Source organism: Aotus nancymaae, unplaced genomic scaffold (genome assembly GCF_030222135.1).
Source record: "Aotus nancymaae isolate 86718 unplaced genomic scaffold, 86718_ANA_hifiasm-v0.15.2.pri h1tg000057l, whole genome shotgun sequence".
NCBI lineage: Eukaryota > Metazoa > Chordata > Mammalia > Primates > Aotidae > Aotus > Aotus nancymaae.
In genome coordinates this window covers 17,294,973-17,321,866 of record NW_026988471.1, presented here as the reverse complement: position 1 = coordinate 17,321,866, position 26,894 = coordinate 17,294,973, and positions in this window count along the sequence as shown.

Below are 26,894 nucleotides of genomic sequence, written 5' to 3'. Positions count from 1 at the left end.
AAGGTATGCATGAATTAGCACTATTATACTCCTAACTCTCCCATGGAACAGGAGAGTTGCCTCAACACTGAGCAGAAAAGGGTATGTATAAAAGGAAAAAAAGGAAAATCTTTACCACAAAGGTTACAGAAATACAAATGGTTTTACCAGGGCAATCCAAGAAAGCTCAAACCATCAATTTGGTCCAAAATTGTTAGGGACTGATAGTATACTAAATGTCTGGAAGCAAAAAAAAACCCACATCTTCTTTGAGGAAGATAACTTCATAAAAAAGCTTGGGCAGCCCCTATAAATAATATTTTTACGGGTAGTGAGTAGCACTAAGGATACAGGTACAGATACGATGAGTGAGAATCAGCAGCACTGATCCAAATATTTCAGATATGGGAACTGTCAGATATGGAAAGAAAGAGAGAATAGGAACAGAAGAAATATTTGAAGAGATAATGAGAATTTTCTAGAATTGATGAAAAACAACAATTCACAAAATAAGTCTAGTTTTAAATAGCAATATTGAAAAGGCATATATTAAAAACTTATGTGTACACACAGGTGGACATAAGATCTACAGATGTTCAGAGAATCTTTATTAATAATTGCCAGAACTTGGAAGCAACCTGCCCTTCAGTAGGTGAACAATCATAAACTGTGATACAGTCAATCAGTACAACAGTATTCCTTCTAACAAGAAAAATGTGCTATCAAGCTATAAAAATACAGAAAGAAACCTTAAATGAATGTTGCTAAGTAAAAGAAGCCAAACTCAAAATGTTTCACACTGTATGATTTGAACTATATGACATTCTGGAAAGACAAAACTGTGGAGACAGTAAAAAGACTAATGCTTGCCAGAGGTTGCGGGGAGGAAAAAATGAAAAAGTAAAGAACAGAGGATGTTTAGATCATCGAAACTATTCTTTATGGTATGACGATGGTAGATGCATATCAAAACCCAAAGAAGTACTATACCAAAAGTGAATCCTATTTAGAAAAAAAAAGCATTCATACCAAGATACATCATAAAGAAACTATAGACAACAGAAGGCAAAGAGAAGATCTTAAAAAGCACAGAGAGAAAAAGAAAGATCATCATGAAGAGAGACAACTGATGAGCAACTACCTTTTCACCAGCGATTATGTAAGCCAGGACAGAGGAATTAATCTAATGAATAAAAATAACTGCCAACTTAGAATTCTATACCCAATCAAAATATATATCAAGAATGGATATGAAACAAAAAATGTTAACAAAGTTACCCAAACTGAGAGAACCGGCCACAGCTGAACCATAACAAAGGACATTCTAACTGATTCACTTCAGTTTTAAGGAAAATAATTCCAGATGGAGATTCTGAGATTCATGATACAGTCAAAACCAAAGAAAATATTAGGTAAAAATAAAACTAATAATTATATTAGGAAATAACAATATAAAATAATAAGGTAAAATGGTGACTTACATCTAACGATATTTAGGTATAAATCAGGAAGGGGTGAATTGAGTTAACATATTCTAAATGTTTTCAATTGTCTAGAAATAATATAAAAGTAAAGACTGATACTAAAATTTAAGTCAAGGATATATGATGCAATAGAGAGTAGCCACTGAAATAATAAGAAGGTATAATCTCCAAACGAAGAAGGCAGAAAATAGCCAGAAAGATAAAAATAACCTTTCTGAAAAATAATATGATAGTGTGAGGCACAAAATAATATGAGAGATTTAACTAAAACTGTATAGTTATGATAAATGTAACTGATTAAATTCTTCTGTTAAAAAAAGAGATTTTAGACTTTTTTTTAAAATCTAATTTCATGCTGTTTCAAGAGATGCATCTTAAATGTAAGTATGAAGATAGGTAGAAAATAATTGGTATAACTATATTAAGACAAACTAGAACTTAAGCCATAAAGCATTACAATAGAAAGAGAAGGTCACTGATGATAAGAAAAGTTTTAATTCACCAGGGAAATATATGTTTTTTTAAAATTGCAAGAATTTAACTGTATGAAAATTTAAAATTGTAGAGTCTCAAATGCACAAAACAAAAAGCAAAACTACATATCTGCAAGGGAAATAGTCATATCTACTGTAATAGTGGATTTTTAAAATGCATCTCTCTCAGTAATTGAGAAAGGGGACCAAATATCAGTGAGCCTACAGATGATTTGAACAACAATCTGATTAATAAAGTTGATGGAATGTACAGATATGAAACACAGCACTCAACAACTCCAAGATACACCAATTTTCAAGCACAGGCAGAATCTCAATATATGACTTTCTATTGGAGTATAAAGCAAGGTTTAACATTTATTATGGATTTGAGATTACATGCAATGTATTCCCTAATCACAATTCAGCTAAAATAAACATTAGTAACTAAATGATAATTTGAAACTCTCATAAGTTTGAAAAGACGGAAATATATTTCTAAATTATCCATGGATCATATAAGAAATCAAAATGGAAGCTGTTGTTGTTGGTTTTTTTGTGTTTTTGAGACGGAGTTTCGCTCTTGTTGCCCAGGCTGGAGTGCAATGGTGGGATCTCAGCTCAATCTCAGCTCGGCACGATCTCGGCTAACCGCAACCACCGCCTCCTGGGTACAAGTGATTCTCCTGTCTCAACCTCCTGAGTAGCTGGGATTACAGGTATACCCCACCATGGCCGGCTAATTTTTGTATTTTTAATAGAGACAGGGTTTCTCCATGTTGATCAGGTTCGTCTCAAACTCCCGACCTCAGGTGGAAGTTTTAAAATATTTTGGAAAAAATAAAAAAGATAATAAAATTATAGCCTTGAATAAATATATAAAAATAGAGCATAACTGGAAATCAATTAGTTATGCGGTTATCTCTAGAAGTTAAAGAAAGTACAGCAAAAACTAAAGAAAGTTTTAAAAAATTAAAAGCAAATGAAATGGTTCTTCTATTGCTAACACTTCTGACACCAAATGTGTGGGGTACCAGTCTTTCAATTCTCTGCAATCATCAGCTGGGTGTCCAATTATTCAATTCTATTCTGATATAATCTATGAATAACTAATGTCAGACTCCAAGAGTTAAAGGCTCAGTCCCACAAGACCGCTCTGCCCTACAACTTGCATTGATTCCAAGTAGTGGGTCCACAGGTTACCTACATTTTGTCCAAGTTGGCCACAAATGAGAAGTTGTCACCAACCTATCCTCAGGTTCAATAATCTGCTCACAGATGATGGATCATCCTTCCAGCACATGGATGCATTCAGCAACCCAGAAGCTCTCTGAACCCCATTGTTAGGGGCTTTTATGGAGGTCCCATTATATAGGCATGATTGATTAAATCATTGTCTGTTGGTGATTGAACTTAATCTCCAGTTCCTCTACCCTCCCCAGAGGCTGGGGAGTAAAACTATATATTCCAACCCTCTAATCCTGTGGTGTAACCTTTCATTATGAAGAGTTAATCCAATCAAATATTCAGAGGCTTAAGAAAAGTTGCAAGAAGTAGGTTGGTTAAGATGCCCTGTTCCTTAGAGAGCACTCTGGGGTGCTGAACCTCTTCCATCACATCTACCAGCAAGCTGTCTCTTTCCACTTCCCATTGACCAGGTCAGAAGCAGTCATGCTTACTGGCTTATGGATGGTGCTCCATCTCTGACTGAGAAACCTGGCAGATGCTTTGTGAGTGGCTTACTTCCTGAGGAGCGTGTTGTTATTTTCTCTGGCTCCTTCTGGCATCTGCATCCTCTCATCAGCCTACTTCATTTGATAATATTATAAGATCTGTCAGAAATGCTGTTCTTATCTGCCTATTTTAGCACTGTCTGCTAATACAGAGGAAAATTGTATATTTTGAGCAGTTTTTATACATCAGGTGTAACCTAGACAGTTATCTGTGACATAGATCAGTAACCATTTTAATGAGAAAATTGTTATACAAAACTCAAGTTATTTGCCCACTACCATGCTGTTTGTAACTGAAGAAGCACAAGTGCAAGCCCATGTCTGCAAACCACCCCAGGAATTCTAATTTAATCAATTTTGGGCAGGCCCCAGGCATTGATTTATTTTTATTGGAATCATATATGTTTTGAATAAGCAGCCAGGATTGAGAACCCCTACATTAAGAAGCTATCCTGAATAAAGAAGAAAAAAATGAGCTATCATGGAGAAAGCAGACCATCGTTGATGCAGACCTGGATCTATGCCAGCTCTCGGGAAACACATGATGTCTTTGAACAGGACTTCCCCTTTGTCTGCCTCCTTTCTTGCTTTCTTCTCTCACTCTGATATCACCCTCTGATATTCCATTAGATTTGGATGATGTCTTAACCAAGACATTTTAGATACATTACTAATGGTTTTCAACTTTTCTACTATCTATATGTTACATTGACACCCCTGAAACTTATGTATATGTTGAATTTAGACTTTCATGATCACTAATTTTTTTTTTTTTTTTTTTTTGGGACGGAGTTTCGCTCTTTTTACCCAGGCTGGAGTGCAATGGCGTGATCTCGGCTCACTGCAACCTCCGCCTCCTGGGTTCAGGCAATTCTCCTGCCTCAGCCTCATGAGTAGCTGGGATTACAGGCACACACCACCATGCCCAGCTAATTTTTTGTATTTTTAGTAGAGACGGGGTTTCACCATGTTGACCAGGATGGTCTCGATCTCTTCAGCTCGTGATGACACTAATTTAAAAAAGAAAACTGTTTGAATTATCCCTAGGACATTATTGGGAGCCAAAAATTCTCTTTGACAGTGGCATGTATATTCTGTAGTGTTCAAGAACTTATTTGAATCTTGACTGCATTTTATCATTATTTTTTAAAGAAAGGTTAAAATTTTTAAAAAGAAAGCAATGAATCAATGTAAGTTTCATAATTCTAAAATGTTTGAGACTAAATTGCCAAGTAATTGATACTCATTTTGTTGTTCCAGCTGAATGATTGAATAAATGAAATGAAATGCATGTACTGAAAGCAAACAATTGATGATCTTAATGAACCTCAATACTCACTGGGCTTACACTCATTATTGTTGTGTTCAATTATAAAATAAAATTTAAAACAATTATTAAAGAACAGAAATACAATGCTAAAAGTATTTTTTTCCAAGAATAAAGATTATACAGAAATAGTAAGCCATAATCAGAAATTTTGCAATTTATATTTATCTGGGACCAGCTCTTTCTTATAATATATCTATATTGCTTGTTCGCTTAAATATATTTGAATTTTATACATATCTAAGAAATATATCATGTCTAGGAATAGGTGTCTGACTTTGTACTTTGATCTTTATAACACTTTATGAGGTAGGCATTATTAGCCCCTTCTACAGATGAGAAAACTGAGGCTTAGAAGGGAAAGGTGGCAGCTGCTAATTACTGGGGCAGGTGGCCAGTCTTAGGCTTCTACTCATTTGCTTGTCATCCTGCAACCCCACAAGCTTTTAGGCCTTTTCCTCTCTCAACTCTCATGAATCTCAATGAAGGTGATCCAATAAATCCTAAAGTGAGACCCACCTTCTTCCCAGATATTATTTTTACTTTCATTTTAAAGGCTGTTAAATATCCAATGGGATGATTATCTACTGGTAGACTTTCAAGAGCTATAAATTAAACTAGAAAAGTGGGTGGCTACCCCTAAATCTCACCTTCCTACACATTAATCCCAGTTATCAGGAAAAAAAGAATCTTCTTTGGAGAACAAGTCTCCAGCCTCATCTGAGTAGGGGGAAACCTTTTTCAGCTGATCACCATCATCTGAAGGGGCTTCAACAGAACTGCATAGTACCCTAGAATTAAATAAATTACACGTGTGCTTATAAGAAAGTTAAGCACTTATTTATCCACATCATTAGTCATCAAAATTCTCGTAGGGAGGAACAGTCCAGCCTCACAGGTCAGCCACTTCATGTTTCCTTAACACTTCCACTGTTTTTTAAACACCCTCTTCTTGATTTATGACTGTACTGTGGCCTCAGGCTGGGCCTAATAACGCAGCACGTACCACCCCCGATCAGACTGACACACATATTTCCTCGCACCAATTTAAGTCATCCCATATGTGGGCTCTCGTCTTTTATGCTGCTATCTGGAAGTTCATGAAAACAGGTGACCTGTGTTGCAAGTCAGGGACTTTTACTTCAACATGAAGACTTTCAGCAAACGATTCTTATTTCTCAGCTAACTGCAGCCACTCAGTACTCTTGAAGCCTTTTAGCCTTTTTTTCTACCTGCTCCTTATTTTCCTCCAACTGGGTCATTTACTTCCACTGGGAATGCTTTCAATTATCCTTACCCTGTGTGAACAAGAATTATTTTTCACTTTCCTTACAAAATTGTTACCCAGGTGAAGAGCTCCAGGTCACACGCCACCACCACAGGAAGACTTTGGCATTTCCACTTCTGTTCGATCCCTTAGCACACTACTGCAAGTCATGGCCATGTTGTGTCTATCTCTGGGTCAGATCCATGTGTGTCTCGATGCCTGGCGCATTTAGGCAACCAGAAAAAAGTCAACTATTTTGCAATTATCTGTGAGTATGAGTATCTTTTATATTCCAGATATGTACTGGGTGCTAATGATACATTGATTAATAAGACTGATTTTTTCCCATCAAAGTACTCACAGTCTAGCAGATGTAGATAAATGTCTAAGTACAAAAAAGCTATAATACAGAATGATAGAGTCTATGGTAAAGAGCTCAAAGTATAACTAAACTTGGTTCTTTATTCTTTGGATAAACATGTAATGTTGAGTTGGCCTGTGAAGCCTGGGATCCTTGTAGGAGAAGGGGGAGAAACGTGTTGCAGGCTGTGGAAAAGCACATGATGAGGCACAGGGACATGGCCTTGGTGTGGCAGGAGAGTGAAGATGACAGAGGACCCTGGAGAGGTGGATGAAATGAGCATCACAAGAGATCTGAAGGGGATGTGGAGGAATGTAAAGGGGACCTAGACTGTTAGACAGTAGGGCAGATCAGAGTTTTCTTAGCACAGGAATGGCACAGTTAGCACTGATTTCAGATAGAGTATAATCACAAGGAGAGGGCATACTAAAGTGGGGACAGTGGTGAGAGACCAGCTAATTAGGACGCTGGTACTCTGATCAAAGAAAGAGCTAGTCAAGGTTACTGCCAGCCTCACAAGTCGTGAGAAAAGTGATAGCTACTTTAGGAGAAGAATTGACAGCTTAGGAAATTTGCAGGATGTGGGAACTCAGTAAGAGAGTAGAGGCTAGAAAGACTTTAAATGGGATTGAAATAACAAAACTGATTCTGGGTCTTTGCAACATAGGCATCCCCTTGGCATCTGGCCCACCCTGAAACAGGGCAGAAGAAACTACAATAATCTAAGCCTTCCGTGGAAGACTTAATCTTCCCAGACCAGTCTGAGAAGAGACTAGAAAGTGATCACTGGGGCCAAAGGCAGGATCTGTCTAATCCTGGGGCAGCACAATAATTTCTGTTCATTCACTCATTTTTAAAATCCTTTCTTAATCAAACATGTATTAAGCAGCTTCCATCTGACCTCAAGGAACTTGTGGAGGAAGTAGGAAAGTAGATTTTATGGGATGAATTATGTCCCTTTAAATTCATATGTTGAAGCCCTACCCCTTACCTTAGAATGTGACTGTATTTGGAAATAGAGCATTTAAAGAGGTAAATAAGTTAAAATGAAGCTATTAGGGTGGGCCCTCATGTAATCTGACTCATGTCTTTCTAATAAAAGGATATTTAGACACATGAAGAGATACCGGAGATGGACACAAAGAGAAAAGACCAAGTGAAGACAGGGGGAAGCCAAGAAGAGAAGCTTCAGAAGGAACCATCACTGCTGACACCCTGATCTTGGACTTCCAGCCTCTGAAACCTTGAGAAAATAAATTTCTATTGTTTAAGCCCCTAGACTGTGCTATTTTCTTGTGGCATTCCTAGAAAATGGACACAATGGATGACTACAATTTGTAGTGATAAGCTTGATATAGTTGAAACCTGGTACCATGGGGTATAAGGGGAATCATGATAAATTCAGCCCATGAGATCTAAGGGAGCAAGAATTCCTCAAATGAGGTTCTGAAGGATGAGCAGGAATTTGCCAAGCAAAAATTGAAGGATGGCATTCTTGACAAAGGAATTTCTGCTTTCTAGCTCCTCAGTTTGTTTCTCCATATTAGTCCTACCCATTCCCAGGGTCTGTTTGCCTCAGCTCTCTCCCAGCTAGACCCTATTTTCAAAAAGAGCACAAGATCTGTTCTTTCTTGAGGCAACTACTCTGCTTTGCCTGACTCTGCTTGGCTTCATCCCAAGCAAGCTGCCTTCAAGGGTCTGTAAGATCACTGCTGACAGCCACAGCCCACATGGCCCTGCCAGCACAAGCTCCTCCAGATGTCCCTTCATCCCGAGAGCATTGCCCTAGTCTCATGGATTGGCCCTGCTTGAAATGCATGCCTTTTTGTGCACCACCATCACCACGGAAATGGTGTTGCCCTCTGATTGGCCAGGGCGACTGGTGGGGCAACTGGTTTGACAACAGCAACCCTGCAATTGGTGCTATCAGAACCACATGAAATGGGTTTAGGAAGGAGGATTTCTCTTATCAAATGTAGAAGGAATACCAGGTAGACAAAAAAGTAGCTGCTCATTGCAGTATTACTTTTAATCCCTTTCAGAGAAGAGAAAACTGAGGCTCAGAGAAGTGGCTTGTGAGCATTACAAAATCATTCATTCAGCCATAATTTATTAAGCACCTACTATACATTAAGCACCACGCTAGGTCCTTGGAATCTATTAATGACTGAAACAAACTAACACTTCTACTCTTATGTAGATTGAACTAGAGGGGGAAGTGACATGGAAAAAGTGTGAAATTTATAAATCAATTGTATACTAAGAAGGTGATCGGGAAAAAACTGGGGAAGGTAAAGGGGTGCAGGCAGATATAGTAATAGTTTCACAGGGTGAGACTCATTAAGAAGTTAATATTCAGGCAAAGACATGAAGGAGGTGAACCCATTGGTGAGGCCAAGGAAGCATCAGTACATGGGCCATCAAGTGGGAGCTGCGTCTGGCATTGTTGGAGGATAAGTAGCCAAGAGGACCGTGTGGCTAGAGAAAAGTGAACAAGGTTAGCATCTGAGCCAGCATGATTGGAGCTTAACAGGTGTGACCTTAGGTGGCTTGGGTTTCTACTAAGAACTTAAAAGGACCTCAGGCCAATTCTTCCTGTAAAGATGTAGGCTATCATTACAGGAAGTAGGGAGCCATTGTAGGATTTTGAGCAGATCAGTACTTTGATATGACTCAGAAGGATCACTCTGACTGCAGGGGTGAGAATAGACTTTGCTCTATTTTCAGGAGGAGAAGAAAGCACACTGTTTAAATCCAGTCCTGGCTTTCTCTGACCCCAGAATCAAAGCATTTATCCTATGATGTACATGGAGAGCCTGGAGCCCTTGAGTGTGGAAACTTTTAGACAGAGAGACCCTCAGGACTTAGCAAGGCCCATGTCCTGATAACCCCCATCTTCCTCCCTCCAACCACATAGAGGGTATTTCCTAACCAGTATTTCACACCTAGAGAATCTTTCAGAAAGTCTCTTTGCCGACCCTAATCTCTGTGCCAATGAATAGATTTTGTGGACTTGTCTAGGAACCCCATTTGCTTTTCATACAGATTTTTTTCCTTAGTCTTTTTTATATCCAAATGATATTTTTAAATTGATTTCATTGAAAAGGAGGTATCATTATGAAGCTTGTTTATATAAATTGCACATGCGAAGATTCTCCAATCTTCTCCTTCAAAGTAGAGCTCTTTTATGGGAAAATGAAGCCTCCTTCTGGATTATATTTCTATGTCCAGGTTGGCATAATTATTATTGCTAAAAATATATCCCCTTTCTTCAGGCCTAGCTATCTTCAGCAGGCAGGATACTCCCAGAGTCAGGCCAGTCCTCTGCAGAGGCCTGGATCTGACGGAGGACAGCTGGACCAGGCAGAAGTAAGCAGGGAGAAGAAGGGCATCCCAGCTCTCTGAGGACTGACTGACCATTAGTGTCAACTTGGCTTAGTGGGGCTGAGCAGGATGTCTTCCTCTCTTCTGACACCTCATCACCAACACCCTGTAAGGGAAGCTCAGGACCTTTGGAGTTGGGAGCTGCTTGGTGTGTGCGTAAAAGCAAAGGCTCTAGAACCAGAGACCTGGGTTCCAATCTCAGTTCTTCCTTCACTAGCTGTGGGTCCCCAGGCCAGGTGACTTAATCTCTCTAAACTTAACTCATCAGCATGCCATATGACTATATATGAGATAACATAGGCAAACACTCAATGTGGGGCCTAGCACAGAGCAAGAACTCTGAATATTCACCACATTAATATCCATTTAGATGCAAAGGACCTGAACTCAAGCCTACCCCTGTCCTTATAAAGTTCACACCTGTCCTTTATAAACTTGGGCAAGTTCCTCCCTTTTCTAAGTCATTTGTAAAATGGAGTCAATGATTCCTGAGTATCTTCCAGCATTATTTTGGAGTCTGTATGACATCATAAATGTGGAAGAACCTTGCATATTCTTGTTGTTACAAAGCAAATAATCTCAGGGGTTTTGGACTTTCAGAAGCTTCTGATCTGGATAAACTGAGGAAAAAAAATATGCTTCGAAGACTTGACACAGTTATTTATAGCTTGAATCCCATAAGCTGTAAAGGTTTTCCTATGGGGGAGCATGCAACAGGACCCCTCATTTTGGTTTTACTAATGAAATTGGCTTCATTCATTACCTGAGACCTGTAAGCATCACCTGAAACATCCTTGCCATCTACTGCCATGGCACTGCCAACAATTTGGGATATGCTTACTCATCGCCATGTAGTCCAGGGGCAAGGGTGGGAAGAGTTGAACTGCAAATGGTGGGAGGCAATAGAGTGAAAGTGAACATCTGTACCAAAGAGACCTCCAGGGGAGTCAATGTCAGACAAGCACTTGTAAAACCCCTTCAGGTAGCTAGTGTTGAACAAGGGTGGAAGGAAATACAAAACCATAGCAATAATAAAAATAGCTAAGATTTTCAGAGGAAGAAGAGCTCACTGGGATCTGTGTGAAAAGCCTTCTTGGAGAAAATCAGAACTGAGAGTAGGTGGAGTATTGGGAAAATAGAAGAGAACAGCAGGAAGTTACTAAAATCAGAGGCCATCTCTATCCTTTGGTTGTTTAGGACTAAGGGATGAGACTACTTTGGTTTTTTCAAGATAGCCTGTCTGAAGAAGCTACTCCAGAGATTTATAACTGCAAGGATGCTTTGGTCAGACCTATGATACAATGGGCTTCAGGGAGGATGTGTAGGAAGCAGGACTTGTTATCAGACTTGATTTTGGTAAATATACCCATTGCCCAACTTTTTGGCAATGAGTAGGAGGACACCCCCTAACATTTATGAGCCCTTACCATGTGCCACACAACTGCCCTTAACACTCGTGTTAAATACAGGTGGTCCTTCACTTACAATGGGGTTATATTTGGATAAAACCATCCTAAATTGAAAATATCCTAAGTCAAATATGCTTATTTTCCAGCAAATATTTTCACTGTAAAACGGTCTTGTCAGAACAAAACTCTATCAGTGTGTATCACTTTCACACCATAGTAAAGTAAAAAAAAAAAAATAAGTGGAATCCTTGCTAAGTTGGGAATCATTGGAATTTCAGCTTTACAGGAACTACATAATAAGGTCCTATTATTGTATTAATTATCTACTACTATATAATGAATCACCACAAATTTTAGTGACTTAAAATAACACATACTTATTATCTCACAGTTTCTGTGGGTCAGGAATCCAGGCTTGTCTTGCAGCTACTGGCAGGTCTTAGTTCCTTGCTGGCTGTTGGGTAGGGGGTGTCCTTGTTTCTTGCCATATGGAGCTCTCAATATGGCAGCTCGCTTCCTCAAAAAGAGCAAGAAAGGGAGAGTGAGGAAGATGGCAAGTTGGAAGACAGAGTCTTTTAAAACCTTATATCAGAGGCGACATCCTGTCACTTTTGTGATATTCTCATTAATTATAAGGAAGTTACTAGGTCCACTCCATGAAGGGAATTGCACAAGGGTATGAATACCAAGAGGCTGGGATCTCTGGGGGACATCTTAGAGGCATTTCTACTATAAATATTATCTCCATTTTACACAAGATGAAATGGAAGCTCAGAGATTTTAGAGAACTTGCTTTAGGGTCCCATAGCTAATAAACTGAAAGGGGGATATGAATGTGAGTAATCTGAATCCAGAGTGCCAATGCCTTTCATCAGGATGCCCTGAAAATAGCATGAGCCGTGCTGTGTGGAAGACAGGCTTTCTTCTTCAGCTATTACCACTGCTGGAGGGCCTGAGTTAAACCCAGTTTATTGTGCCACAGAATAATCTGTACATCTTGCCTGCCACAACCCAGATTCAGATAGCAATGATTGTGGTCCTGCTGGAGCACAGAGTAAAGCATTCATTAGAGAAAGTATTGGCCTTTGGAGGATGGAGACAGAGGAAAAAAAACACTGAATGCCTAGCTGGCACCACCTCAGGGTCTTGGACTTTCATCGATGTGGGGAAGTACTGTTGCTTCATTTTCTTGGGGCTCTCCTCATTCAAGCTTCTGCTTTAGGCTTTCTGTAACCTCTCCAACCTAAAACATCTGATACACCCATCCTTCTCCGTTCTATTGTTTTGTTATATTTTTACAGCATTTCTCCTGATTTGATATTATTTTATTAATTTTGTGTTAGATAGATAATGATTTGTCTTCCTGCACTGGAACATAAGCCTCATGGAAATCAAACCTAGTCTGTCTTATTTATACCTATGTTTTTAGCACTACACATAGAAGGCTCTCAATAGATACTTGTGGATTGATTTGCCACATACGTAGCAGACTAAGGGTTAATTGGTATTTAGACTGTATAAAGAGCACATTCATAAAGAAGAGACAAAAATCCAATGGAAAATCAACCAGAGATGTGAACAGACATTTCCAGAAAAGGAATCCTGAAATGCAATGAGCTGGAGAGCCCCATTAGTATTCAGAATAAGAAGATATACATTTCTTTCCAATTGACTAGCAAAAATTAAATGGTTTCACAATCAAATATTATCAAAGCTAGTGATAAACACAAACACTCACATACTACTGATAAAATCATAAAGTGGTTCATCTACTTTAGAAAGCAACTTAGCAATATATAATTATATTAAAATTGGTAGCCTCTATGGTCTGCAATTCCACTTCCAGATGTATATTTTAGAGGAATTCTCAAAGATGTGTACAGGAAGACATGTGCAAGAATATTCATTGCAGCACTATTTTTAACAGTGAAAGGTTGGAAAACATTCAAATGTCCACCTATAAATAGACACAATGTTTATATATATATATATATATATATAAATTACATTCAGCTGCTAAAAAGAGTGACCCAAATCTATAATACAAATCTCAAAAGTATGTTGACATCCACTTTTGGTTCTGATTCAGTAGCTGTAGCAAACCACTGTTCTAGCCGAGAACAATAAGAAAAAAATTTAAAAACATTAATTGTCGTGAAGGCAGCAGAGGGCTGCTGAGGCAGCCAGGACCTGTGAGGCTAAGCTGCATGCATAATTTTCTGAACTCCACTTCGATGTCTGCATTGGCTAATTCTCAGTGCAGGGGCCTGGGAAGCCTGGCAGAGGACAACTGCTGAAAAATCTTAAGGCACTGAGCAGAGAAACAATGGAGTCTGCAATTGCAAAGGCAGCTAGGACTCCAGGGGCCACAAAGACAGGGTGACTGTAGACTGAGGGAAATGATGCAATACTCAATGGACACCAAATTACAGAGATATCTTCAGCATGGTATTGTTAGGAGAACTAAATAAAATGAATGTGCCCAACGCGATGTCTACTTGGCAGTGACTTTCCCTGCAGGAGGCAATGTGGCATGCCGAATGAGCCAAGGATGTCAGGATGGTGCATCTTTAAGAGACACATTGCTGGGTAAATCCTCTGTGAAATCGTCTGGAAGCAAAAGTTGTGAGTTTAAATCCCAACTCCAATCTTTCTTTTTTGTTCCATTTCCTCCTTGGACCTTCTACGTACATTATTTTGTATATTGTACAGTATGGTAGAAAGAGGAATTTAAAAAGAATCTGCAAAGTGCTCAAAATTAAATTTTCAAAATGCATAAAAATTAATGAGAATTGCATAATAATCAATAGTGCCGAATTTGTTTTAAGCTTTGTTTTCACTACCTCCCCATGGCAACAGTCTCTTTGTAAGCACGCACAAATCTGTCACCAGCCCATTCTGTTGTTCACCCAAAGGATTGGCAGGGGATCATTTTTTTCACTACTCAGTGTTCTTATAATTACATTTTTTTCTATATCTTATATCAATGTCACCCAAGGGTGTATTAAGTAGTGGAAATAGTGCTTTGGCTGAAAAACATTTCAGAGAATAAAAACATTAGAAAACAGGATTAGATGTGATAAAATACTATGATGAGGACCAAATATCTGCCAGGATAACTCAAGCAGTTGATTTAGGAAAACACTAGCGATAATCTCTTGAAAATGAAAAGCACTATTAAACAGACATCTCTAAATTTTCTAAAACTCCTTATTGACATATCCTATATTTACTGTTATAAAAGCAGGTTCAAAAGCAAAAACAAAAAAGTTACACTTTCTTATGGTACTTACAGATTTACAAGTCTCAAAAGTGAAATCTGTGCTTCTTTACATATGTGCCTATAAAAAAATTAGCTTCAAATTATCAAATGTGTAATTATGTGAAGTTTCTAGCAATGAATCACTTGTGTAGAAAGGGACTGCCTTGCACTGACCTCCACGGAGGCTCTCGTAGGCCATAGTTCTCTGTGGATGGCCTGTCTTCCTACCTAAGCACATCCTGAGAGCAGCATCCAACTGTCCCCGCCCGTGCCCTCCCAGAGCAGGGACAAGGGAGGTTTCCCGCAACCCCTCTCCCCTAGGGCAGTTGTTGGGGTTCTGTGGGGCCAGGATTGCTCCAATACCTCCCAGAAACCTCATCCTGGGCCTGGGGGATAGGCCTAAAATTACAGGACTGCTGATGAGGCTAATACAATGGGCTGGCTAAACTCTGAATAGTTAAAGTCTAGGAATTCGATAAGGCGGTGAAAGCTCAGTGCAAATGACTGCCGCCTTCCAAGACTTGATAATTTCAATATGTTTCTCAAACTTTGCAGAGAAGTCCCATCTCTGGCCAGGCTCTCAAGATAACCTTGAGGAAAGGCAGCATCACTACTGGGTGTGCCTTTGCCTGGGGTCTCAGCCCCCAGAGCATGCGAAGCAGGTTGATGGGTGGCAGGCAGCATGGTCTAAATGCAACTAGGATCAGGGACTTCAGCATTCCCGTCACAGCCTGTTTAACGAGTTCTCACTTTGGGCCTCAAGTTCCTTATATGCAAATTGAAGCTTGCATTAGATTGTTTCTGAAATTCCATCTTTTTTAATGGGCATGTGAAAATAAAAAGAAATTGACTATCCATCATCTTCCCCCAGAAAATTTGAACATAAATTTTACAACACACCAAATCCACAATAACCTGGCCTTCCCTTGGTGCTGATCTCTGCTACCTTAAGTTTAACAATGCTCGGAGACCTTTCCTGTGCTTTCTGTTTTATGATTTGAATATGACAGAGTCCAGAGAAAAGGAAGAAAATGTCTCCCTCTTTTCAGGACTATCCCTGTCTCCACCTCTCCAGCTGTGAAATGAGAATAACAATCATTACCATAAGGAAATACTTATCTCCAAGGGATTTGGGGAAACTTCATGAGATAATGATGCCTGTAGCTGCCAGAAGAGGAGGAAGGGGAGCAGGAGTCCCTGACACCCACCCCAAGGTGTGGGAGCTCTTTGAGGGTCAGAGGGAATCGCTCCAGGGGCCCAGGTCAGAGCAAGATGGGAGTGTCAGGAGTGTGGGTTTGTAGCTTGGTCTTATCATTATTGTTGTTGTTATTATTATTTTTAACTTCCTGGGTTTCGGTTCCTTGCCTTTCCTCCTCCTGCTGGAAGAGTCTAGAATCAGAGACCCCAGGACTTCCTTCCTTGACATTCCCTTTTTCAGTACTTCTATTCCTGACATATCTTTGGGAGCACTGTCAATATCCTGGCAAACCATTTGACTTTTTTTTCCCCAGCAAAGCTGTTTCTGAGTCTGTATTCAAACAGCAGACTTTCTTAAAATTAGAATTTGGTCCCGCTGCCCTTCAGCAATTTCAGGTACCTAATCCAGTATTGAGAGAGGCCAGTTTTATTTTTAGGTGTGGATAGTGCCTTGCTGTTCCCCTCAGAGAATCTGAATCTTTTTGGCCTGTGGCCACACACTTGTCCTCAAGGCCTCACCACGACTGGGCTGCGTCAGCTCACACCTGAATCATTGCCTTAGCTTCTACCCAGTACCCTCCAATCTCTCAGTGCTTCATCCATCCCTCTGGGTGCCCTTCCGGCCCCAATACTTTTATCAGCAGCCTTCAGCACCTCCACACTCAAAGAATCAACTCACAGCTACCTATGCCACATTTGTCTGGGATTTTCAAATACAATATTTTGCTTTTTCATCACAATAAGTTTTTGAGAGTGGTAGGCAGTCTTATTATTGTTTCAATCTTAAAAAAGTGGGGTACAAAGAGTACTACGCCCCAACTGAGTGTTAGAGATGGAAAGCCAGAGAGGAACCCCAGGACTGCAGGATCTAAATATAGGGCTCTGTAGGCGTGATGGGCTTTCTTCCTTTCTCAGTGATTTTCAGCCTTCGGTGAGCATTTGAATCACACATATAGAGGATTGAAAGATAATGATTGTTCCAACTCATCCCCCCAAATCCTACCTGTTCAGCAGGTCTGGGAACTGCTATATGCATTTTCAAAATGGGGAGACTGTGGTTCTTCCTAAATTGAAAACCACTATCCTACCAAGTAAAGATCTAATTGTCCTTTCTAGGCTCTAGGCTTACCTCCCATGTTATTCAAATATCAATCTTGGATCAGACCAGGCTGGTAAATTCATGTGTGTCCTGAATTTCTCTTGTTCTATCTAGCCTCTGCTCCTTTGTGTATGAGATCCTCTGCCTAGAATGTTCTTCCCAGACTTTTATCCCTACTCAAGAATTCTCCTGCCAGGGTTCAATTCAATCCTGCCTTTTCCATGAAGGCTGCCATGAATCTACACAGTCATGGGGATTCATCCTCCATGGAATCCTTAGTTTACACACAGTCAGGAGGAATTATTTTGGCAGTTATCCTTTATTGCCTTATGTTGCTACAGATCTGTTTCAGGGTTACTCTTATCTCTGCAGAGGGACTCTAAGAGTCACAGAGGGTGTGAGAGAAGGCAGAAAGAATGAATAGAGGATTCAAAGTCAAGAGTCTTGGGTCTGACCCCTGGCCCAACCATTGGTGACATGACCCTGAACTGATCATCGTTTCTTTTTTTTTTTTTTTTTCTTTTTGAGACGGAGTTTCTCTCTTCTTGCCCAGGCTGGAGTGTAGTAGCACGATCCTGACTCACTGCAACCTCCAGCTCCCAGGTTCAAGTGATTCTCCTTCCTCAGCCTCCTGAGTAGCTGGGACTAAAGGTGCACACCACTACGACTGGCTGATTTTTGTATTTTTAGCAGAGACGGGATTTCATCCTGTTGGCCAGCCTGGTCTCAAACTCCCGACCTCAGGTGATCCCGCCTGTCTTGGCCTCCCAAAGTGTTGGGATTACAGGCGTGAGCCACCGTGCCTGGCCCTCATCGTTTCTTTACTGTTATTTTTGCTATCATTTGTTTATTTAGTCTTAGAGCTGCAGTGGTCTTCATTTCAAAAAGAAAATAATGTAGTAAACGAATGACTTCAAGATTCAGTATCAAAAAGCACCTAGCACCATTACTGTAATCTCAGAAGCTCTCAGTGTCTTGCAGGTCTCAATCTGAGACCTAAATCCAAGCCTTCTGTTCAATTTTGTTCTCATTATACCATGTGAATATGAAGACATAGATTTTCTAAAACAAATCACAACTTAAAAAATGTGATTTCTCATCACATCCTAAATGCAAGGAAATCCCAGGTCTTTACCTGTAAATATGTGTTGAACTAAAGAATGAGCTAAATCAAGCACAACTGAAATTCTACAGGAGACATGCGAAGAGGAAAAAGAGAAGGAATGATCACATCTGGCCAGGGGAATCAAAGAAGACTTCTTTGAAGATGTGATATTTAGCTGTTGAGGTTTTAGGACATAAATAATTTCTCTCTTCCTCTGAGGATTCAGAATCAATTCAGTATGGGCACTAGGGTCAGATGGAAGAAGCTCAAACCGTCAGCTGGTAACTCTGGATGGGATAACATGCCTCTTCCCCCTGCCTTTGCAGTATAGACCCTTGTGAGGGCAGGGCCAGTCCCAGGCAGATGTTCTCACCCTGCCTACTGCAGAGGGCATTATCCTTTATGCCAGTCCTGCCCCAATGGAAGGACTTGCCTGAGAGTGGGGCCTCATGACTGCCTCTAGAAGGCAACCACAGGGAGAAAGTAAGTGGTAGTAAGGCAAGAAGCCCTCGATCTGCAGGCAGGAGAAGCCCTGCAGAGGGAGGGATTGGGAGGCCGAGTCCAATATGCTCAGGTCCTGGTCCCAGTTACTCGTCTTCCCTTAGGAAGAGTGAGTCAAAGATGGAGCCAGGGGCTGGGAATGTTCCTCCATCTTTTCTCTTCCTAAAGAGGGTGGTGAAACACTCTACTCTGCCTCTCCTTTCTGTGGAAATAGAAGGAATGGGTAAGTATTTCTCCCTGAAAATGGTCATGATTATAGCAGGCAGACATTTAAAGACCATAAAGAATCAGAAGAAATTGTACGTATAAATTGTGCGTATGCATGCTTGATGTGTGAAAATGCGGAACATGTACACGGAAGGGGGTGCACCCTGGTGCCTGAAGCCTGTAGTGCACAGAAGAAACTAGAGGAGGAGAAAGCAAAAATGATATTGCCAGATTTGGAGAGCCTCAAATTCCAGGCTTAGGAGCTTGACTTTGATCATCAGGCAGTGAAAATCTATGCCTCTTATTGGAAACATAACTCTAAAGCGTCTGCCTGCACCAGCATAGCAAAAATTTCTTGTCATGGCAGAAAAACTGGCCTTAGCCACCCTCTCCACTTGACCTATTTGTGAACAATCCTACGTGGAGTCTCCTGGACTCCAGGATAAGATCATGCTGCACATTCAACTAAAATATATCGTAGGAATTCTGCAGCCAAATACCTCTGACACGAATACAGAAATGACAGAAAAACACCTAGCAGATGACTGAGAATGGGACCCACTGGTGGGAATTTGGGGGTGGCAGAGTGCAGCCTGTGGAGTGTTTGGCCCCGGGGGTCACTTCATTCTGAGGACAGGGCAGAGCTGCAGGTGAGCACTTAGTGAGAGTCAGGGGTAACATGCAAACATGAGCTTTGGACTCATTAACTCAAGTAAGAAACAGCCCTGGGGGAAATAAAGGCTGACCCACTAATAGAGGAATTATATTCAACTCTGGAGAGAACCATGCCAACAGTCCAAGCAATTTAAGAGATGTAATTAACTAGTATGAGGATGAGTCCTCTAATTTCTGTCTCCAAATTGGATAGCATGAGTCTTTATATTTATTCAGCACGCTGCAATGTGCAAAGCCCTTTCACATGGCATTACTCATGAGCTGTCACAAACAGCTCTGTGAAGCAAGGAGAGCTAGGGGAGTACAATCCCTATTTTAGGAAACTGAAGCCACGAGTTCCATAAGGAGGTCTCAGCTCAGGCCAGCTCTCCCTCTGGCTCCATTGTAACCTTGCAGTTTTATTGATGTGGGCTTTCCTCGAGGAATAGGATGCAGGAGTGGATCACTGGCTCATCAGTCTGTCCCCCCTGTAGAGGCAGAGGCCTGCACTAGAGAATATTGCTAGAGTGCTGCATCCTGTATGGTACCATCCACACGTTCTATTTCCAAAGCGACTGGATTTGCTTAATCCAAAGTGGTTACATAGAATGACAAACAGAGATGGGGCATTAAAATTAGGGTTAACTGGGAAGATTGGGAACTTCCTAGAGTGCCAGATTTATTTTCCTCCTTTCCTGGTCTTTTAAATGGGCCTGAAATGTATAAAAGTGGATACAGAGATACAAACTGGTAGCTCTAGGCCAGAAGATGTTTAAACTAGTGTTTTAAAAGGCAATAGTTTGAACATCAAATTGAGGGCATGCACCTTCCAGTTTGACAAGGTTCCCACCATTCCCTATTGTCTTATATCACACCCATTTTTATTCATTCAGTCAGTCAACAACTATTTACTGTATGTCTGTTTTGAGCCGGGCTTGCCCCCATACTTCCATTTTCATTACCTGACTGGCCCTACAGACATTCGAATAACTGGTCTCTACCCTAGAGCACAATCGAGGGGGACTCGTGTTTGATGAACACTCCTTCATTTCTCTGAGTGTAACCTCCATACCCTTAAGTTTGCATCACCTTGAAGCTAGGACGTTGTAACTAATGTTCACCCCAGGGTTTCAGAAATTGGGTTTTCCAAAGACTCTGCTGCTTTTTCTTTTAAAATCACAGAGCCAGTGGCAAATGGCAGGCATTCCTCCCCGGAGAGCCCAACCAGGTGGCTGAAGCCCCGAAACTTTCAGGGACTTGCCCAAGGCCCCAAAGGTAGCAGGGAGGCCTCCTGAGAGGACTAGTCCTCTTGATTCCAAGCCCAGAGGTAGATCTCCTGTCCTTGAGGGGCTTTGGTTTCAGACCCTGCCTGAGAGAACAAAAGAGATTTCAGTTGTCACATCGACACAGCCCCGAGCTGCTCTATTTTCTAACTTGGCTGGCTTTCCCCATGTGCTGTTTCACATCAAATACCTCCTCCCCCCACTTTCCTTTAGATGATTGGTTGAAATTAAATATCCTGAAATTACATTGAAAAGAGGGGGGGCACTAATACGAAATTTTAATCAAAATACAAGCTTAACAGTTCCCAGCCTTTGAAATGCGAAGCAGACACTGGGTCCGCAGGGATGCCCCGACATGTTCTCAGGTGTGAAGTTAGCCAAGGAAGGGGCCCACTCTCCGAACATGAGAATTGCAAGTAAACCAGCACACTGCAAACTCAAGATTTCCAAATGAAGCTAGGCCTTCCCTCCCTTTCCATAGCGTGCATGGAAAGTTCTCTCTGGGGACGCTGGAGGAGAAGGGGTCCCTCGTGAAAGGGTCTGGGGGTTCTCCCCTGTCCCACCTGGCTTTGATCCGTAGGCATGCCATCCAGGGCATGAAACTTAGGAAGGAAAGGACTGGATAAAGCAGCTTGCAGAGGGGACAAAACCCCTGATACAGCGAGAGACACTCGGATGGATGAGGCAGACATCGGGCGCCCTCTGGTGGCTCATGCCCCACCAAACAACACGGAGGCTTTCTCCTTGGATTAACTCTATAAATAGACGGATGATTTATTAAACAGATTTGAAGCTCATTTGAGGCACTGGGCCATGATTGCTTCGGGGCTCAAATAAGGAGGTGCTTAGGACCCTGACTCTTATGCAAGCACCTGGACTCACTTAGCAAGTCACTAGCATGATCTACATTACAAGTGCATCGGACACTGTTGGCCCAGCCGTTCCCAGCCAGGAGATGCCAAATTCCTCATATATAAAAGGAGCTTTAGTAACTCAAGCAAAATAAGCACACTTTTCCCCCCACCGCCTTCCCAGAGACCCAGGCGGCAGGGTTTCTGGGAGGATACACAATACCTTGTTACAAACCATGTAATGTTTTAAAAAGTATCTATCTGACAGCCTTGGCTAAAGCCAGATCTTCTATCTCGATTACTTCAATATGTCACATCCATATCGCACCACAGCATCCAGGCTTTCAGAGCCAAGGCCTCTCTGTCTTGTCCAACCTTCCCATCTGGAAGCAATGAGCTTAATATTCTGGCTCTCCCCCATAAAAGCTATGTCACAAAAAAGTAGCAGCCTGTGAACTGCTTTAGCCCCCCCAAGACACACCGGAGCTCCTCATTCTCTGCAGGCTCTGTTCAGTTACATTTCAAGACCCTCCCCTGCTCCTCCCCTTGCTGTCCCTGTCTTCCAAACGGCCTGAGATGCTCAGCGCAGTACCAGGAGGACAGGAGTGAACTGACAATCATTTATACTTTAATCCTCCTTTATGACATTTTGAGGGACGCAGCTTAAAATGTCATGGAGGCTGGCAGACTCCCTCTGGACAAATGTGTCTGCTAGAGAAGAAGCATTGCCTTACAAGGACCCTCCTGTTTCTGGTGACCCATCAGAGACCCAGCTTTGAAGCCTGTCTTGTACTGCCTCTCCCACTCACCTTACCTTCTCAAACACAGTGAGAAAGTTTCAGTTCATGGTGACAGTGAATTCCCTATTGCACGTGCCTTAGTCATTCATTGATTCACTTCCTCATCCAATTTTGACTGACTATCTGGCATGTCCCTTTCCATGTTATCAGTTACATTACAACGTCAAATGAATCCCTGTCTCGCAGGAGCCTGAGTCTGTGAAGGAGATCAACCCCAACTCCAGAACCGTTAGATGAGTGTTCCTCAAACATAGTCCATGGGTCACTGCTGCATGGGAATCTTTTGGGTGCCTTTGAAGCGTGCCTACGTCCTGGCCCCTACCCGGCCTCCCAAATGAGAATCATCTGATGCAAGATTTAAGAATGTGCATGTTTAATAAAATTCTCCAATAAGTAACTTCTACACACATTAAAATCAAGAAACTCACTGAGTTAGGTCAGACGAAGCAGCAAATAACCAAGTGCAAAATGCAAAAAGAGACCACTTGAACTCAAGAGAGAACTTAGGGCTTTGCCTGGAAATGATATAATGCCACTGCTCGGTCCCAAGTCCCAGGGTTTTGGCAGATTAGTGTGAGTGGAAATCATCCTCCAGCGGAGCACCCAAGACTTTGGCTCCTTGACTGTTCTTCGGCTGCAAGCTTCTAGGGGCAGAGGACAGCTTTCCTGTGTTGAGTTCTTGGGAAGGGTCTCTGTGTGCTGGAAGGAACTTGAAAGAGCAGCTCATCTAAGCTCTTCATTTTATAGGAAATGCACTTAGCTGACCAAGGGGAAGTAGGCCGTTCAAGGTCACACAGCCACTCAAAACAAATTTATTTAGGCTAATTATTTAGTTTGGAGACATCGGCACTTGGGTAGAAGCCAAGCTCGTGTTTCTTAAGGCCCATATTCTCCAATGTCCTGAAGCATTGCCCATTCACGGAAAAGGAATACACTGAAGAGTTTTAAAAGTGCTCATCCGAGAGCCATTTCACAGGCAGGACTTCAAGTGGCCCAGCTTCCACAGGCGATGTGCACAAAACCTGTTTCCTGAAATGCCGTTTGGTTGCACTGGAGTTAACCTCTTTTTGGCAAATTAGTTTATGACCTGGGAACAGTTAAATGAAACTGTAGGCGCATCAAGAGGAGGTTATTTGTGTTCTGTCTTTTTTTAGCCCAAGTCTCTGATGTGTTTATTTGGAAGCTTGGCTCACGCTTACTATCCCACTACTTACAGTTAATCCTCTGTTTTCTTTGAGCTACCTTTAAATCCATGACGAATGAAAAATACTGCCTGATTTTGAAGTGCGTGGTATTATGAAAAGAATCCCAAGGTTTATGATCTCAAATGTATTGTCAAATGTATTTACTTCTCATTTTTCTTTTCTTTTTTTTTTTTTTTCCAGATAGAATTCAGCCTAGAAGTTTTTAGTATGAGTCATGAAGGAGCAAGGATGGGAGATGTTACATAGTGTTTCCTGGGGAACTCTCTCCTGCCAAAGAGCTGCCCACAGAGTCTTCCTCAGTTACAGCCTCTTGAGAAGCAAGTTAGTTTCAAAGGGCGGGACCACATCTGATTCACCCCTCTGTCATTAGTACCTAACACTGCGCTAGGCACTCAGGGGCACTCAGTATGTGTTGGCTGGATTAACGGCCACTGAAATGAACATGAAGCCAGGGCCTTCTTTTTTGTTTTTATTGAAATGAGTTTTTAAAGAGCTGAAATAGTTTTGTTTTTTTTATATGTCCATAATACAAAAATACTTACTTTCAGAAAATAAAATGCCCTTTTAAAAGCAGTTCTATATTCAGTTAAATATGCTGAAAATGACTGAAATTGTATAAATATACACAGGCATCTGATGTGTGCTTTCTACTAGTTATAAAGCAACATTCAAAAAAAAGAAGATGGCTTTTTATAACATTTTTCTTAAACTTAAAATAAATCTTTTCAGATATGAAATCAATCCAGGTGCCCGTCAATGGTGGATTCAATTAAGAAAATGTGGTCCATATACACTGTGAAATACTACACAGCCATGAAAAAGAAGGAAGTCATGTCCTTTGCAGCAACACGGACACAGCTGGGAGTCATTATTCTAAGCAAACTAACGCAGAAACAGAAAACCAAATAGCACATATGCTCACTTATAAACGGAAGCTAAACATTAGGCACGCATGGACATAAAGATGGGAATGATAGGACAGTGGGGAATACAAGAGTGGGGAGGAAGGGAGGGAGGGGAAGGATTGAAAAACTAACTGTTGTGTACTCTGCTCAGTACTGAGTTACAGGATCAATTATACCTCAAACTTCAACATTACACAATGTATCTTTGTAACAAACCTGCACATGTGTCCCTGATTCTAAAAAAAAAAAAAGAAAACACCCCAAACCCTTTTCATCAGACTGTTCTTTTTTTTACCTGTTTTAGGAATCAGGATTGGTTGATATTTGGACTCTGGAGTGCTCTCATGAGTAGGACTGAGATGGAGGAGCTACCATATCCTCACCAAGGCACTAGGAAAGCAGCTTCTTAAGGATGAATCAGGTGGCAGAAATCACAGTGGCACGCCCAGGCTGTCCCTCCTTCCTCAGCTCTGTGGCTTCTGTCATCTGCAAAGGACTGTAGATAGGACGTGGGGCAAGGATGAAAGGTGAAAGAAGAGACAGAGTGGAAGAGAGAAGGGACTCCATCCACTTTCTCTCGCCTTTCCCAGCCACCCTGGGTACCAACACACACATGCTCAAGATGGCGTGTGAAGAGACACCAAACGTTTTGCAGGTTATATGATGGCTTCCACCATGTTCTCAACTAGAGTCATTTAAGGCTCATATTTTGAAGCTGCCAACATACCCTGTGACGGGGGAGAAAGAACATTGATAAATCTTAGTGGTTCCTTCAGTGTCTGGCTGTTTTGTCCCATGACCCTAGGCTTAATTGCTCTATTTCATTCTGTATTTGTTTCCTGGAGTCTATCTCACCTCCCAATCAGACTACACACAAGCTCCAGAACCAAAATATATGTTTCTCCCATTCTCTTCCTAGCTCAGTGATGGGCACAGTATGGCTGTTTGCTGAATGTTCAATAAATCCAAGAGATGGCTCCATAGCCCAGCCACGCCCATCACCTTCTGTAAGAATTCTCTCCAGATTTCTCCAGGCAGGAGACAACCCGGATACCTCTGGGAGATTTAAACAGACTTTAGGAACCTGCAGAGCCATGTTTCTAGTTGACCTCTGAGCTAACTATAAATTTCGAGATAATGGTTGAAACCCACAAAGCTTCCTAGAAATGCCTCTAGACTACATTAGGCAGATTAAGAATCGCAAGATAAATATTTTGCACAATTTCCTTCTATTTATCAAGACTCTGCCTTCAGGGGCTGTGGTATTTCAGATGACTCGACTCCTGCAGGGTTAAATCGACTCCATTTGGGTTCACTCTAAACAAGCTCACATTCCAGCCTTGCAGTCACATTCCTGACTTGCACACGCAGGGCCCTCAGCAGGCCTTAATGCACCTTTCACATCCGAACCGTCCATCAGACATTAATGTGACGGAGCCATCACCAGACAAGTTCATTTTGCCATTAATATCCTGGAATAAGAACGTCGAATATACACATCCTGAGATTAATCTGTAAACAGAACCCCAAGCGTCTGGGAGAAGGAGGTGTGTTTATACTTCATTACTGCTACTTCCACCAAGTTGGTGGGGCTATCTCTGGCACTAAGCAGAGATGTTTCCTCAATGGTTGGAGGGTAAAGTCTGAGATGACACTCTGACCTACAATGTCTGCACCCTGATGGCTGATCCCAGGAATGGAGTTCCAAGGCTCTCCCAGTTGCCAACAAACTTCATTTTGAGAGGCCCCAAATGCCAGTGTTTATCTCTGGCCGCTTCTGCAGGAGACTCATGGGGATGGCTCTCTCCCCTTCTTCCAGGAAATGACAAGGGTACAGAGGCAAAGGCATCCTCTGCAGTCCCAGGATTCTCAGCTCTGCTGTCAGCAGCCATCAACTTCAGGGTATAAGATCCAAAAGCAAATTTGAAAAGAGTTTAGTGATGATTTCTGACATATCAAAGTATGTGAGAGACTAACAGCTAGAGTCACTCAGAATCAATAATTTCCAGCTTCATCTTTTCTTTCCTATGCCAAAAATTAGCCTGTCCCACTTGCCATAAGAGCAACAGAATCTGTTTCTTCTACCCAATCAGTTACTGATTCAGGATTCGGAGCCACTAAAAGAAAGGAAAACTTATTTTCTCAGAAGAAAAAGAAAGAAAAGAAGGAAGCAAAAACAACTGTTTGAAATAAGGGTAAAGCATTGCCTTAGAAACTGATTTTGAACAGATTTCCTTTCCTTAAGAGGAGAAGACTCAAACTGGCAGCTCACAGAGCAGATCCAGCTCGGACGTATTTTGTTTGGCCCCGTCAGGGTTGGCCTGGGGAGTCCCTTTGAAACAGAGGCATGCGTTTGGCTCTGAGAAACTTATTATTTCTACAAATTTGCCCTCTAACACCCAGAGGGA